This window comes from Canis aureus, chromosome 6 (assembly GCF_053574225.1).
Source record: "Canis aureus isolate CA01 chromosome 6, VMU_Caureus_v.1.0, whole genome shotgun sequence".
NCBI classification, from domain to species: domain Eukaryota; kingdom Metazoa; phylum Chordata; class Mammalia; order Carnivora; family Canidae; genus Canis; species Canis aureus.
The window spans coordinates 41210013-41225279 of record NC_135616.1 but is presented as its reverse complement, the minus strand read 5'-3'; the positions used below and the strand labels follow the sequence as shown (position 1 = coordinate 41225279).

The 15267-nt window shown below is 49.8% G+C and overlaps 1 long non-coding RNA gene across 2 annotated transcripts in view; it reads right to left on the bottom strand.

Annotated features, from left to right (window-relative positions):
* LOC144315933 (uncharacterized) overlaps positions 1–13322 on the bottom strand; it is a 45408-nt gene extending 32086 nt beyond the window's left edge. The window contains exon 1 of one of the 2 annotated variants that reach the window (XR_013381665.1): positions 13194–13322. This is a non-coding gene — a long non-coding RNA (uncharacterized LOC144315933). Of the gene's footprint in view, positions 1–4284; positions 5933–13193 lie in introns of those variants that run through there. The other variant, XR_013381664.1, reaches the window with a different exon arrangement.
* Between the last annotated feature and the right edge of the window lie 1945 nt (positions 13323–15267).

Here is a 15267-nt window from a genome sequence, read left to right as displayed (position 1 = left end):
GAAGCAAACCAGCAGGTGAACCCCTCAGCATAGCTCTGTTCCCCCTAATACTTTAATCTTTATTCCAAATCCTTGACTTTGCAGGAAAATTTCCCTCTATTTGAAATGTCCTTCACCACCCTCCTCTCTGGAAATCACTGAGATCTAACCTTTGCTCAGAGCCTAATTCAGGTTCCTCTGCTCCTTGAAGTTCCCTGAATGATTCCAGCCGACATAAAGCTCCCCTGAATAGACATTCTAGTCTATTCACTATACAAACACAACCATGTGGTCCTTCATCATTCGCTGGTGTGTTGCCTTTATGACCATTTTACTATCTATCTGCCTTCCTGAGCCTCAACTTCCTCCTCTATAAATGAGAATAATGGCACTCAAATCCAAGGTGTTTGCAATGATTAAGTTAGATGTCTGACTGAGTCATATAAAACCACACATCTGGGGCACCTAGGGGGCTCTGTCGGTGAAGTGTCTGCCTTCAGCTCAGACCATGATCTCAGGGTCCTGGGATTGAGTCCCGTCTGGGGCTCTCTGCTCAGCGGGGAGCCTGTTTCCCCCTCTGCCTCTGTCTCTCTGTATATCTCATGAATAAACAAATAAAATCTTTTAAATAAATAAATAAAAATTTTTGTCTTCATATTCTAATCATAAAATATACAATCAAGTAGGAATATACATAATCATTACAGAACATTTGAAAATACAAAAGAAAAGGGATCCCTGGGTGGCGCAGTGGTTTAGCGCCTGCCTTTGGCCCAGAGCGCGATCCTGGAGACCCGGGATCGAATCCCACATCGGGCTCCCGGTGCGTGGAGCCTGCTTCTCCCTCTGCCTGTGTCTCTGCCTCTCTCTCTCTGTGACTATCATAAATAAATTTTTAAAAATTTAAAAAAAAAAGAAAAGAAAATACAAAAGAAGAAATCCAAATCATCTATAATTCCTATAAAGGAAACTATTTACACTGGGTATTTTCCTGTCAGTCTTCTGCAGATGTGTGTGCATGTGTGATGTGTGTGCATGCATGCACTGTATACATGTATGCATGCATGTGTGGAGTGTGCACATGCATGTGAATGTGTGTGCATATGCAGCATGTATGCAGCAGGCATGTGTGCGTTAATGTATGGCATATGTGCATATGTGGATACAGATAAGTGTACACACATGTGTGCACATACATACATGCATATAATTTTTTATAGACTCTATGTGTTGTAACCTGCTTTTATTATTTAACATTATATCAAGGTCAATTTTCTATGACTTTAAAAGTCTTTTCAGAAATCACTTTGCATGAAGTTCCACCCAACACTGCATCCCAGGCCTGGAGTAAAACCATGCTGTTCTCTGGCACGAGTTACCACCACCGAGGTGCCCACAAGCATTCCTGCTGTCAGCTCCTGCATCAGCAGAGCTGGCCCCTCTTCCAGGGCTTGCTCCTCAGTGACAACCGTCACAGCCATTTCGCTGGTGCTTTTGTGAAGTGAGGACTGTCTCCTCTTGTAAGAGACAGTACTTTCTATCTGTCAGGATTAAGGAATCGGATTAGGGACCTCATGATCCCCTGAATGGACGATGGTCAATAAATGCCATCGTGGCCACAGAATGGACAGCAGGTGCGAGCCCTCGCACACTGCAGCCACCATGGGCGTAGGTCATCCCAGGGCAGGTCTACACTGGCCTCCTGTTGTCTCCCTCCAAGCACCTGCCCCTCCGGTGGTGTGGGCATGCACACAGTGAGTTTTCAAGCTCGTCCAGCTTTCCGAGTACCTACTTTGGTCTATACTGTGCCCAACGCTGAGGAAGAGTTCTGACTTCAGATTTGGTGGGAAGATAAAACACAAGCATTCTTGATAAAAATAAAACAGGGCAGGTAGCCATGGCAATGGGAACTGTTGTAGCCCCAGCCCATCCCTGACCTGGAGCACTGAGTGCTCAGAGAGTTGGAAACCCCTGGCACTCCCCAGACCCCTGACCCCACCTCAGGGGCAGCACAGAACTCAGGCAGACCCTTCAAAATCTCCTGAAGCAGCAGCAACTTCATCCCCCAGATATGGCAGGGCTGCCCAGTGCACGTGGAAGCATGCCAGTCTCCTGTCCCCTGCCTCCTGTGCCTTACCAGCTCATGGTGCTTTTTCCTTCTACAACTCACCTTCTAGCGCCTTCCATGAGTACTCCTAGGAATCATCCCTCCTTACTCCCACATTTCAGCCCCCTGTTCCTCAGCCTGGGTCTGAGGCTTCAAAAGCCCTGACCCCCAAACACCACTGGTCTTACAATATACCCAGTCACCCTAGGTCTAATGCAGATGCCTTCGTCCCTCTTCCATGGCAGGAACATGCTGCTGTCACATGTCTGTGTGTGCAGACCACAACATACCACCATCGCTGTGATGTGCATTCATCATGTACTGATGTCATGAGGACATACTGACCCAGAGGGTCGAGTGTCCACCTGCCAGGGGTGCACAATACCAAGGATTGTGCTGTGATGTGCTATAGGACAAGTCCTCTCGGGCTTTGGATGCCAAACCAAAACAAAGGCACATATTCAACTAGGCTTGCCCTTTACTGTGTTAATTCCTGGAAGTTAGATGTTTCAGGATAAGCTGCTGTTCTCTCACCTACTGAAGGAGAGCTGCCTCCCCATCAAATGTGCCTGAAGCTCATGGACACAATTATGCATTTCTCATAGCTGTGAGCACAGGGCTCTGAGCTGCAAGTTTCAGAAACTCAACTCACGTGGCCTAAAGCAAAATACAAGGGGTGTTTGTTTTTCACTTTTTGTTTTTGAGAGAGAGAGCATGAGCCAGCAGGGGAGGAGGGGGGCAGGTAGAAGGAGAGAGAGAGAGAATCCTAGGGAGCCTCTATGCTCAGCACAGAGCCCAATGTGGGGCTCGATCTCAAGACCCTGAGACCATGATCTGAGCTAAAACCAAGAGATAGACCTTTAACTGACTGAGCCATCCAGGTGCCCCAAAATATGAAGTCTTTTTGGCTCATGCCACTAAGAAGTGCAGGAGGGTAATTGTCCTAGAGCTTAGTTCAGGACATCAAACCTGGTCTCTCCATCTCCTGGCCTGTTTTCAACTTTATTGGCTATATTGGGCAGACGCCTCCCTTACAGCCACCCCAGACTTATGTCCCAACAACCTGACTACTCAGAGCAAAGGCAGCTTCTCTCCCCCAGGGAGTTCTCAAAAGCTCAGAAATGGAAGCTCATGCTGGGCACCTGGTCTGCATCTCTTGCCTATCCTTTAAAGCACATGGTCTGGTAGTTGGGTAGAAGCCTGTTCTCCAGAAGTAAATCAGTGTGCTATCACTGTGAGAAAAGGAAACTGGTACCTGAAGGCAAAAACAAAAGGTACATCACAATCCGCCCCATGGCCTCTCATGATCTCCTTACACCTTTCTTTCCACTCATAGAATTTCTACAATATCCCTGTGACTATGCCACCTACATCCACAAATTAAATCACTCCCTCTCCAGACATCCTAAAATTATGTCCTCTTTTAGGATCCAGCTCCAAGACCAGGGCACCTGGGTCACGCAGACTCCTTTCAATGAGGTCTGGCTCTAGCATCCCATAGTTTGACACCTTTAGATTAAGAACAGAAGTAAACACTCCCAACATGTACAAGTGTTCTCATACACCAGGGTAGAGAGAAAATAGGATAACACAGAAATTTCCATTTGGCAATGAGATGGGGAACAGGAGAGATAAGCAGCAGGCCTTTGCCAAATGCTGCTCTACTGGACAAGAGCAGCAAGGATCTGTTCTCTAGCAGGGGTGGGTTCCTTCACCAGTCCCCAGCCCTGATTCCCTTTCTGAGCGGATCCCCTTCACCCTGTGTCCATTGCCACAGCCGGGGAGGATCTCTTAGGGACCCCTAAGGTGGGGCAGGCTTGAGCACCAAGCACCTGCCCTGGGGCTGAAACAAGCACAGGCCCTGTTAGCCAAGCTCAGATTTCTCTGGCAAAAGAACCTCCTGAGAAGCCTAGTACTTAGTATTTGGCCAGTCCATTTGCATTTAGTCATTTCATGGGGTATTAACCAAAGCAAGGGAGGTCGTGCTTACTGAGGGCTCTGGTCTGGGAATTCCATTTGTCAGCAACAGCCTGCAGGCTCTACCCTCCCCCTCAGCTTGATGGCCTCCACCCCCTGACCCCCCCACCCCCTCACACCCTCCCCCCTCCAGCAGCAGTGAAATTGGGAATAGAACTGCCTCCCACCCTGCAGCCCAGGGGTGAGTGTTACATTCATGAGCCACTGATTTGCATGCTTACCACCAGCTCTCCCCCTTCCATAGTCCACGAGCCATCGGAAGGCTTTTCAAAATATTCTTGACATACAGCAGAGTGTAGACATCACACATCTTGCTGCCCAGTGAGCAGAGTTGGCATACCAGAGTCACAATCAAGAAACAGAATGACACCAGGACCCTCCTAGTCACCCCCACTCTGGCCCAGGTGAATATCCATTCACCGTATATTAGCGTTGCCTATTTCTGAAGCTCATATAAGTGGAACTCTACAGGATGTATCCTTTTCTGTCAAGCTTCTTGCACTCATATTGTATTTGTGAGCTCCATTCATGTTGTTGAAGGAAGCCACAGTTTGCTCCTGTTCATTGGTGTATAGTGTTCATTGCAACCACAACACAATATATTTACCCATTCCACTCTTGAAGGGCATTTTGTCTTTGCAGTGTGGGACTGTTACAAACAACATCGCTAAAAATAGGTGTTGTCAGTCTGTGTCCTCAGGAGTGGAACTGCTCGGATTTGCATACATTCAACTCTCATGGGTAATACACTATGTTCGGCTAAGTCCCTGCTCACATCCCACCAGCAGGTGCTCCAGCAAGGAACGAGTGCTCTAGCAGATGCTCCAGTAGATGCTCCAGCAAGGGGTTGGTGCTCCAGCAGGGGGTGAGCACTCCAGCAGATGCTCCAGCAGGGGGTGAATGCTCCAGCAGCCTCTCCAGCAGGGGGTGAGTGCTGCAGTAGATGCTCCAGTAGGTGCTCCAGCAGGAGATGAGCATTTCAGCAGATGCTCTAGCAGGAGCTAACACTCCAGTAGGTACTCCAGCAAGGGGCAAGTGCTCTATTGGGTGCTCCAGTAGGGTGCTCCTGTAGGAGGTGAGCACTCCAGCAGATGCTCTAGTAGGAGCGAATGCTCCAGTAGGTGCTCCAATAGGGGTGAGTGTTCCAGCAGGTGCTCCAGCAGGGCCGCCCCATCAACACCAGTGCAGCCCAGGTTTCTCCCTGTAGCTCTTCTGGCAGAAGGTGTGCTGAGATAGTCCACTGTTGCCATTGTGCTTCCTCAATGACAAGTGAGGCTGAGCATCTTTCTATGTTTATTTGGACATCCCTTCTTGTGAAACGACCACTTTGCTGTGGGACTGGTTATCTTTCTTTATTTAGGTACAGGAGTTCCAGATATGAGCCCTTTGGGCAGTACACATGCTGTGGTAGCTTCTCTTGCTTGTCCTGCAGCTCTTCATTTTACAGTGATATCTCTGATGGCCATGATGACAAGTGGCCTTCTGGCTCCAGCTCCTTCCTTGATTTGGTCTTCTCTTCTGCTGTTTCTGGTCTTCCTACTCCTTCCAGAATGAACATCATCACAGGACAGAGAACTCCCTGTTTCCTGTCTTGCAAAACACAGCATTGCCTGGTTTTCAGCTACCAAGGGCAGATAGGACCTCTTATCAAAGAGCAAATTTTTCTTCTTTTTCTTTCCAAGATAGACCAACTTTGAGAGAAGTTTATCTCTTTCTCATAGAAGCCAACACATTCCACAGCCTGAAAGGTTTAATGAAGACAAGGACACAGCCTCAAACAGCACCTGTTCTGAGTCCCAAGAGAAAGTGGACAACACTTTAACGAGCTGCTCTGTTAGACTATAACAAAGACCACTCACTCCGCAGCCGGTGACAGAAAGAGCCTGGCTGCCGTCCCTCCTACTTGGGCTCCATCACTTGGGAGCACCCCGCTGCTAGGTTCTAACTCCCAGCTCAGACTAGCTTATGAATGTAACAGAACAGAGAGAAGCGGGGAAGGCAGACTCACCAGGTCATCTAACCAAATGGTCCAGGGAGAAGTCTGTCACAGCTGCACACAGGGCCCCAGCAATTTAGTCTGGACCATGCGTCTCACCACCTTCAGTTCCTCTCTCCTCCACGTTAGCTTCATTCATTCGGCAGACAGACAGCCACCACTCCAGCTGGCATGCTACCCCAGGGCGAGGCAAATGCATCTCTTCCCAATATTCAGACAGAAGTCCTGACATTGAGCCCCACCTCCTGGCTCAGATCATGTTCCCACCCTTGGAACAATGGAGACAGAGTCCTCTCCCACCCTCCTCCACACCCAAAGTGACCAGTGTGTATCACTAACAGAGGCACAGTGGATCTGGGGCAGGTGAAAACAAAGTCATTGACGAACTGGAAGCATGTTAATGACTTTTGGCAAACACTCTGACTTGCCCACCCAGTGTCCATTCCCACTACTGCTTCTTCCCGGCTGATGGCATTTCAATTTTGTTAGCTTGGCAATATGCCTGGCTTCAGGGCATCAATCACCAAATCAAAATTAATAAACACATTCCCTTTTTCTAGATTATTTAATGGATGGATTCATAAAGAGGTCTGGTCAATAAGGCAGAGGGAAAATCTGTTGGGATATGGCTTGGGGAAACACTGTCCACTCTGAAAGAGAGCCCATGTGCTGGCCTGGCCCACACCCAGCGTCTGGCTCTGGGCATAGCTGTATGGGGACGTGATGGCTGGAGCTGCTGTAGCCACCCTGTGGACCCTGAGGAGAAGGCCAGGAGAATAGCAGAAATGCTAACCCAGAGCCCTGATGTCCTGGAGCTACCCACCCAGCTCGAGAACTACCATCCTCAGGCTGCTGGTCAGGAAAACCATATGCACAAAGCCAAGCTGTCTTACAGCTGCATACATCCTAACTATTCCATTACACTCCATGGTCACACAGGGACCTCTCTTCCTGCAGCATGGGCTGGCAAGGAGCAAACAGGCCTTTGGTCAACCACTCTTTGCTGAGTTAAAACTATCTGGATTATCATCAACCCATGGTATCCAAAGACAGGACTGAAAGAGGAACACAAGCTGCAGATGCTCCTCCTGTCCCTGAATCTCTGTCATTCCTCTCTCTTTCCCTCATATGAGGTTGAACCTTATGAAATTTATGAGGACATCTTTATATTAATAAGTATAGGAACAGACATTGTTTCTCTCCTTTCCCAGCCGTGGTGAATCCTCAAGCAACATTTGGAAGAGGATTGATAGGATGCGATGCTAGAGGGGCTGTGATACAGTACAGCTGCTGCTGGGTAGCCCTGGAAGGGTGCCTACCAGGCATCAGCTGGGCGTGCAGCCTTGGTCTCTGGGCACTCTAGACTAACACCACCCAATAGAACTTTCCACTATGACGCAAACATGCCTTTCTGCTCCATGCAGCAGGGTAGTTGCCAGCCATGTGTTACTACCTGAGTCACACGAGCATGTGAGCTGTGGCCTAGTATGGCTGAGAAATGAAATTTAATTGCATTTAATTTTAATTCATTTCCATTTCAGTTGCTGCACACTGGCTTGTGGCAACTATAATGGATAGAGTAGCGCTAGACTTTAATGACCATCCCCACATCCCCACGGCTTCATTTAAACTGCAGCAACTGACCTTGAGCCTGCTCCATCATTCCTGATAAAAGCTACATCTTATGGCAAATATGACCCAAGTGGCAGCGGGCAGAGGATGTGATAACCAGCCTGAAGCCTGAAGAAGATCTATATTGGAAGGCTGACTCAAGGGTGTGACACTGCTGCATGGTCACTCAGTAGGACTCACATCTGAGCTAGGAATAATGTACGCAGGCTGGAAAGCCAGGAAGCATCTCGGCTCATTTCTCCCCGGACGTCAACTTTGGGGAAAACTCAGGTCCTGATATCATCTCTTCAGTTTGGGCATTTGCTTCAGGGTGACGAGATAGGGTGGTGACAGTTTGCTCCCAGTTTGTCCACAAGCCTCTCAACCTCCACAGGGTAAAACCAGTTCCATCACCAGAAATGCCAGGAGTGTCTGTGGCCTGCATCCTGGCACAGAGCTCTGCCTGTCGCAGCACAAGGAAAACAGTGCTAGGAGAAGCTCATCCACCGATCTCAGGCTCTAAGTGTCCCCCGGGGCCGGGCACTGCTGTAAGCCCCACAGGCCCGGAGATGAGCAAGGCAACGTCCCTGCCTGTATGCAGTTTGCTTCCTTCCATCCTAAGAGGGCTCTGTGCAAAGAATCCCTGGAATGAGCCTGTAAGCTCAACACCAATTTTGGACGAGGCACCCTGGCAGCTTCCCACTGAAGCTCCCAAGTTCTTTTGGAGAAGAGCTTAGGCTTCCAAGTAGTCTGGCATACACCCCACCCGTGTGCAGCCCTTCCCACACAGGAATCTGTCCTGGGCTCCCAGGGCAGGCTTCAGGGAACCCTGAGAGGTGTGCACGTTTCATTGCTAAGACACATGACAAGTTGCTGGGCCAGACCCAGGAACAGCCAGGGGGGCAGGGGAACACCTGCAAGGCTCTGTCTGGTGAGCAGTTCAGGATACCAGCACTCACGTCTGCTTCCTCCGGATCCTTAAACAAGTCATGCTTCTCAACTCTGATCGCAGGACTCTGGGGACAGATGTCTCCGCAACATACTTAAGGCTGCTGGTTCATCCCAGGAAAAGAGTCCTGAGAAAAGATATCATCGGTATGGATCAAAAGGTATGATCATGGGACAGCCTGACTTGCAAATTGACCACGTGACTCCAACAACATCACGTGGCACTTAGTGCCCAGAAATGTGCTCAGTGCCGGGAGTACCGAGGTGAAAAAAATACTTTGGGAAGCTTTTACAGCAGATAGATTAACAAACAAATCATAACAAGGGGGGGTAAGCAGTAGGAACCAGGCACATGAGCCTGGGCACGGCCATGTATGGAGGGCGTCCGAGAAGGCTGCCCAAGCTGGCTGGGTCTTATAGACACTCTGAAAACACAAACTGAAATCAAATCAACAGATTTGATTTTATTTATTTGAGAGGGAGAAGCAGGCTCCCTGTGAGGAGCCCAACGTGGGACTCGATCCCAAGGCCCCAAGATCACAACCTGAGCCAAAGGCAGACGCTGAACCCACTGACCACCCAGGTGCCCCTAAAAGCCATGTGGGTTTTAACTTAACTCTCACCACACATCAGAACCACCTGAGCCGACTCCAGACCAATTAAATAAGAACCTCTGAAGGTGACACCCAGTGTTTTCTATAAGCTCCCCCGGCGGCTCGAATGTATAGCCAGGGCTGCGATCCACTGTACCTCTCACTGGAGTGAAAAGCAAGTGGTGTGTCACTGACTAGTCACATTCTAAGGCACCAACACACAATTCAAGGTAAATCAATCAACAAAAGGTAGTTCGCATTCGTTGCAATGAATGAACAGAAGAAAGTGACTGCTTCACATCCCAGAAACAGACACATCAGTAAAAGCGAGATGCAGAAGAATTCAACAATGGATGATTTATGTGGGAAAATACAGCAGAAATTAAATGGATCCAGAAACACTAAGCCCCTTCATCCGGAGTAGATACGTACTGGTAACCCTGACCTAAGCCTTATGTTAGGAGCTAAGACAGCACAGAACCAGAGAAAAAACCAGAAGCCCTAACCTAACTCCACACACACCCCAAGGCCCCTACTCTCTGCCCCAAGGAGTGGGACACCCAAATACAACCCAACAAAACACCCGGTGTTTCACAGAAGGAACAATGAGGAAGGAACGAACAGGGATCTTGAAGTAGAGCAAGACGTTAAGAGAAGAATTTGCATGGAATCCAGCATGCACTTTTAAAAAAATGGAACCCGCTAGCTGGGGTCGGCCACGGATTACGCTGTTTGGAGCCCCAGCTCCAGGCCTGCAGGGGCGTAGGGCAATCGTGCCAGGGAAGATTAGAAAGAGCCAGGTCCCCAGGGCCTCACGAGGAACTCCCTCCCAGGCCACCCACCCCTCGGTAAGACACTCAGGGGCCTCCCAGCGGTATTCCCCACCCTGACCTCCGCTCTGCCTGCCTCGAACCAAAGAAGATGGTGAAAACTAGTGGCTGGGGTGGTGATTTGCTTGCTGCTCTTCTCGGTGAGAATGCTTGGTTATGAAGCACCTGTTTCCTGTCTTCATTCCTGCACTAGGCCTCCCTGATGGTTGGTTGGTCGGTTGGTCGAACCTTACCTCTCTGGGGTTTGTCATCGGCCTCACGGTGTTCTTGCAGTGGGACTGGGGTAAAGAAAGGCCCGTGTCCTAGCAGAAGGTCAAAATGCCCCATCAGGGACAGAAATTCAAAATCAGAGACCCCGAATAGAAACATCACATAAGCCTCCCTTGGCTCTTATCATTTGCAATAAATACTGGTTGTCGGATCAGTGAGAAAGGTAACACTGACCATGACAAGGCTGCTGGGCTCTCCTCACAGAAGTCAAGAGCGAGACAGCAAGCCACCAATGATAGCAAATGTGTGCATACACCGAGTTCAGCAGCCTCCCCTGAACTGGGTGTGGGGCATCGAATTTGTTTCATGGTAAATTACACGCAGTGTAGACACAGTGTTCTGGGCTTGCCCCTGGGATCTCCAAACCCACAGTTAGCCGGGTCAGGCGATAATAATCACAGTAACAACTGCCACGTACTAAGTGTTGACTCCAATCAGAGGCTGAGCTGAAGCGTGACCAACCTTACACATCCTGCGGGAAAGGCATCGTTATTACCTGCTTTTATAGGTAATGAAGTTGAGATCAGAGAAGGTCAAGTGACTTCCTGGGGTCCTAAGCAGAGAGTGGACCCCCATCCACCATGCCCAACCTCGAGGGACCCCATCCATAAACACCGTTTCTCTGTAGGAAGCAGAAAGAGGACTGCACTTGAAATCGCAGGCTGGCTTCCAGCCCTCGCTCCTCCTGCCCGCCCCCCACACTCCTGGTGTCCCACACTCCCCAGCCTCCGTTCCCTGGGAATAAAATGAGGCCAGTCCTCCCACCTTGCCTGGGTGACAAAATGACCATAGCAAGTGTGTGGAGGGCAGGTGCCAGGTCCGTCTTGCATCCCCAGCGCTGTGTGCTCAATAAATGTTTGTTGAAGTAATAATGCATCCGGAGTGCTCGGAAAAGCTGACCATCGTACCATCGTGAAGTTGGGTGGCCGGCCACATCTGGGAAGGCCCACTCTGCCACTGCAGCCTCCCCATGGCTTGCACATTCATTTCTACCATGTGTCAACCTCGGCCTCCGAACGTCACAAATGCACACCTCCCTCTAGCCTACAAACTGCAACAGAGAGCTGTCATCATGCCAACGAGCCACTTCATCAAGTTATGTGATGAAAGCTCTGGTCTGTATTCCTTAAGCCTTTCATGGTCACCCAGCATCCCCACAGCCAGCAGAGTCCTGCCATCTTCACTACGTTATCAGTAGTGAAATACCGGTATTTCTCCTTTGCAAAGATTCGCTTCAAAACAGGAGACCAAGAACACATCTCCCATCAGACAGAAGTACCCTAGCAGTTGAGCTACCAAATGCCAATCCGAGGAGATGAGTAAACCCTAGCAGAGCTGAGATGAGCCTCGCCCCAGTTAGCATAAGCTCGGGCCCTGACTTTGTGTATCCTGGTTTAGGGACAGCTCAGCTAAGTAAGCTCCCATCCCGTCACCCTGAACACCCCACAGGCTAATCCCCTGGGACCAGGCATCCCTCTGAGGTCTGTTCAGCAATTCCCTCCACAGCAGCTCGGGTCCGTGGGGTCCGTGGGGTTCATGGGGATCACTCTCCATTGGCTCAGGAGAGCTGAGAGGATTGCAGGAAGTAGCTGAGATGCACACACGCAAAGCCTGTCCCAGATCTGCCCATCCACAATATGCAGGTGCCGCATCTCCAGGCCCCACATGGAATTCTGACCTGGAAACACAGGCCGGGGGAGTGGATAGAGCTCTCAGGTTACACACTCATGTCTCCTAAAAAATCCAGAGGGGGCCCAGGGAGGTCCTGAGAGGAGAGGACATGTCATCGTAACACCATGGAGGAATAGAATCCACGGGGATGATGTGGTGACAGAAGAGGATAGGAAAGTGTGCTGCAAGGTCCGCCCCATCTGCTCTGCCGAGTTCTTCCTGTGGCAAGTGCCACCCGGCCCATCAGCTTCTGCTATGCAGGACCACGCTGCCATCCCCGTGCCCTGAGATGGTTATGGAGACAGGGTGGGGTGGGCCCATCTAGGGTTTGCACCGACCCGGCCTAAAAGGCAGGAAGCCCATGACTCTGCGGGCAGCCCTGTGGCGTTCAGGTGTAAGAATTTGCTTTCTGTAGCACTGAGCTGAGGTTTGGAATGCAGCCGTGAATAGGGTGCCACGGCAGCCCTCAAAGGTCACCATCTTGCAGAAAAAACCATGGACGTGGCCAAATGGCAGTATGGTTTGTCACTGAATAAGAAGTTGGAAAGGTCAACTGAGGGTGGACTGTGAGGGGCTTGAAGTTCCAACCCAAAGCGCCTGCCTTATGTCTCTACAGTTGGGATCTCTAAATTTTGTGGATAGAAAGGATGACCCAGAAGGTGAAGGAGGAAAATATTAAAATCTCCATGTCCAGGTATCCCCAGCTTTTTGAAGTTCACCTTAAGCCACTTCACTGTTGCAAAAGACCTGCATTGGTCCTGCCCTTGCTAACTGCAAGACATCCGAAGAGGATTTTCACTTTGACCAAAAAAAGTGAAGAGAGAAAATTGCAGTTAGCGTGTTTCACAATGAGCTGTTATAGGAACAGTGCCCAGAGCAGTGAGAGGGGGCCCCCCAGGCTCCTTCCCCAGGACCCACACTCAGCATCTCAGCATCGGGCCGCCAGAGCTTTGGACAGTGTCTCTGAGCATCTATTTGTTTAGTGCATCCATTAGCAAGATGTATTGCAAGGTATCAAAAAAGCCTAAGATAGGTTATTTTTTGGGTCTGGGAAAGCTTAAAAATTTTTCCTATGAATCAATGCTAACAGCTTCTTCCCTACGTCATTTCGGCTTACAGAAGTTTTCACACTCCATTTCAGATATTGGGGGAACCTGCAGTTATATGCATATAATTCAATTCAAAATCAATTAAGCTTTTTTGACAGTCACCATAAGCACTGGCTTTCACGCCTTCACCTGGTGCACCCATTAGTGATCTGTCATCCAGGTCTTGAGGGATCAGACACCAGGCGACAGTGGTGAGTTCATCCCTGGACTCTCTCTCCACACAATGTGACCTACAACAGATGAGTCCAGGTAAGTGGAATTACACAGCAGATCTAGTTTTCCCTAAATTAACCATCCAAAAAATGGGCAAGAGGCTTAAAATTTTTTCTAAAAAGGAATCATGGATTGCATAATAATGCAAGACAGAACGAGCAAGAAAAGCAGTCCCAGCGGCGCTCGGGCAGCCACATTGTTGGGGAAACAGTGATAATATAATCAGATTTCACAAGTCAGCCAAAACGCTTCCATATTATCAAGGCTATCTGATAATAATGGAATAATAATGGAAGATATGGAATATCTTCACATTCAGTGTTGGGAACGAGAAACCGAATGCGAGGCATTGACAGTGCCTCAGATATTAGCTGATGACAGTAATGCACCCACTGCCATTAACAGCACGTCTAAAAGTCCTGTTTATGGTATCTTCCCCTTGTCTTTTCTGAATCTTCATGCATTTTTTATAATGAGCATAACATATCAGTATTGCAATGTGCATTTCAAATCACAGATAAGTCAGTATACATCTGCTGGGGCCCACACTCCTCACGCACACTGCCAACAGCAGGCGACCAAAAGGTGCTAGAAGCCACTGGTCTGAGCTCCACAGCCAGGAGCCGGCCCAGGTCCCCAGCTCGACCCTGTACTTCCCCAGACCTCATGGCCTTCCTGCACCGCCACGGGAGGAAAATTCTTCCAGAGGGAGGCTGGTCACTGCCACCTTCCCAGCAGCGTTAGAGACCACCTCACCCAGTAAGACCTGCAGGCAGGACCAGACCCTTCCTTCCAGGCCATGGCCACGTGCCGGGGAGGAAACAGGCCTGCTGAACTCTCCACTGCACCCGCCGTCACAGAGACGTGGGCCAAATGCCACCAATTCCACGCAAGCCAAGTAAAGAAGGCGCACGAGGTGCTTCGATTTCAACATCAATTCTTTCCCCAAGTGTGCATTTGAAGAATAATAACATTCCGTACATGATCATGGTTTTGTTTTAGAATCAGTTAGAAATGACAAATACCCACCATTTGCTTCAACATGGATGGAACTGGAGGGTATTATGCTGAGTGAAGTAAGTCAGTCGGAGAAGGACAAACATTATATGTTCTCATTCATTTGGGGAATATAAATAATAGTGAAAGGGAAAATAAGGGAAGGGAGAAGAAATGTGTGGGAAATATCAGAAAGGGAGACAGAACGTAAAGACTGCTAACTCTGGGAAACGAACTAGGGGTGGTAGAAGGGGAGGAGGGCGGGGGGTGGGAGTGAATGGGTGACGGGCACTGGGTGTTATTCTGTATGTTAGTAAATTGAACACCAATAAAAAAAAAAAAAAAAAAAAGAATCAGTTTGTACAAGTTTTCAATGAGTGGTTGTTAAAGTGTTGAGCAGAGGAGGTAGCTGGGGTGCAGACTTCTGTGTCACAAGTTGGAGAGAAAGGAGGTAAAGAGCTGTGGGGTGGGGAGACCCGGGCCGGATGCCTTCACGCGGTGCCAGCCCGAGTGTCCACTGGTCGCAAGGGTACAAAGTGGAGGAGCGTGAGGCATCCCCAGCTGCTCAGGTCCCGCACAAGCATATGCACTTCTGGGCGTCCTGTCCTGGGGCCTGAACAACACACACGTACTCCTTGGGGTCCTGGCATGGCAGGTGCAGCGAGGGGGCTCCCCGGGCCCTCTGACTCGGGCACTGACCCCACTCTCCGTGGCCCCAGCCCCACGACCGACCACCTCCGAACGCCAGCACTCGGGTTACAGTCAGCAGGGAAACTCGGTGCCCAAGCACCCAGGCCACACAGCTGGTCTGCGGCTCTGACTGAAGACCAGCCAATTCCCGCAGGGGGCCTGCTCCCCCGCCAGGGCCCAGCCTGACCTGCCCACCTCCGCTGGGGAGTCCCCACCGCCCCACCCTCACCCCTGCAGCTGTTGGTTTGTCTTCCAGAAGTGGGGGTCGGGAGAGTTA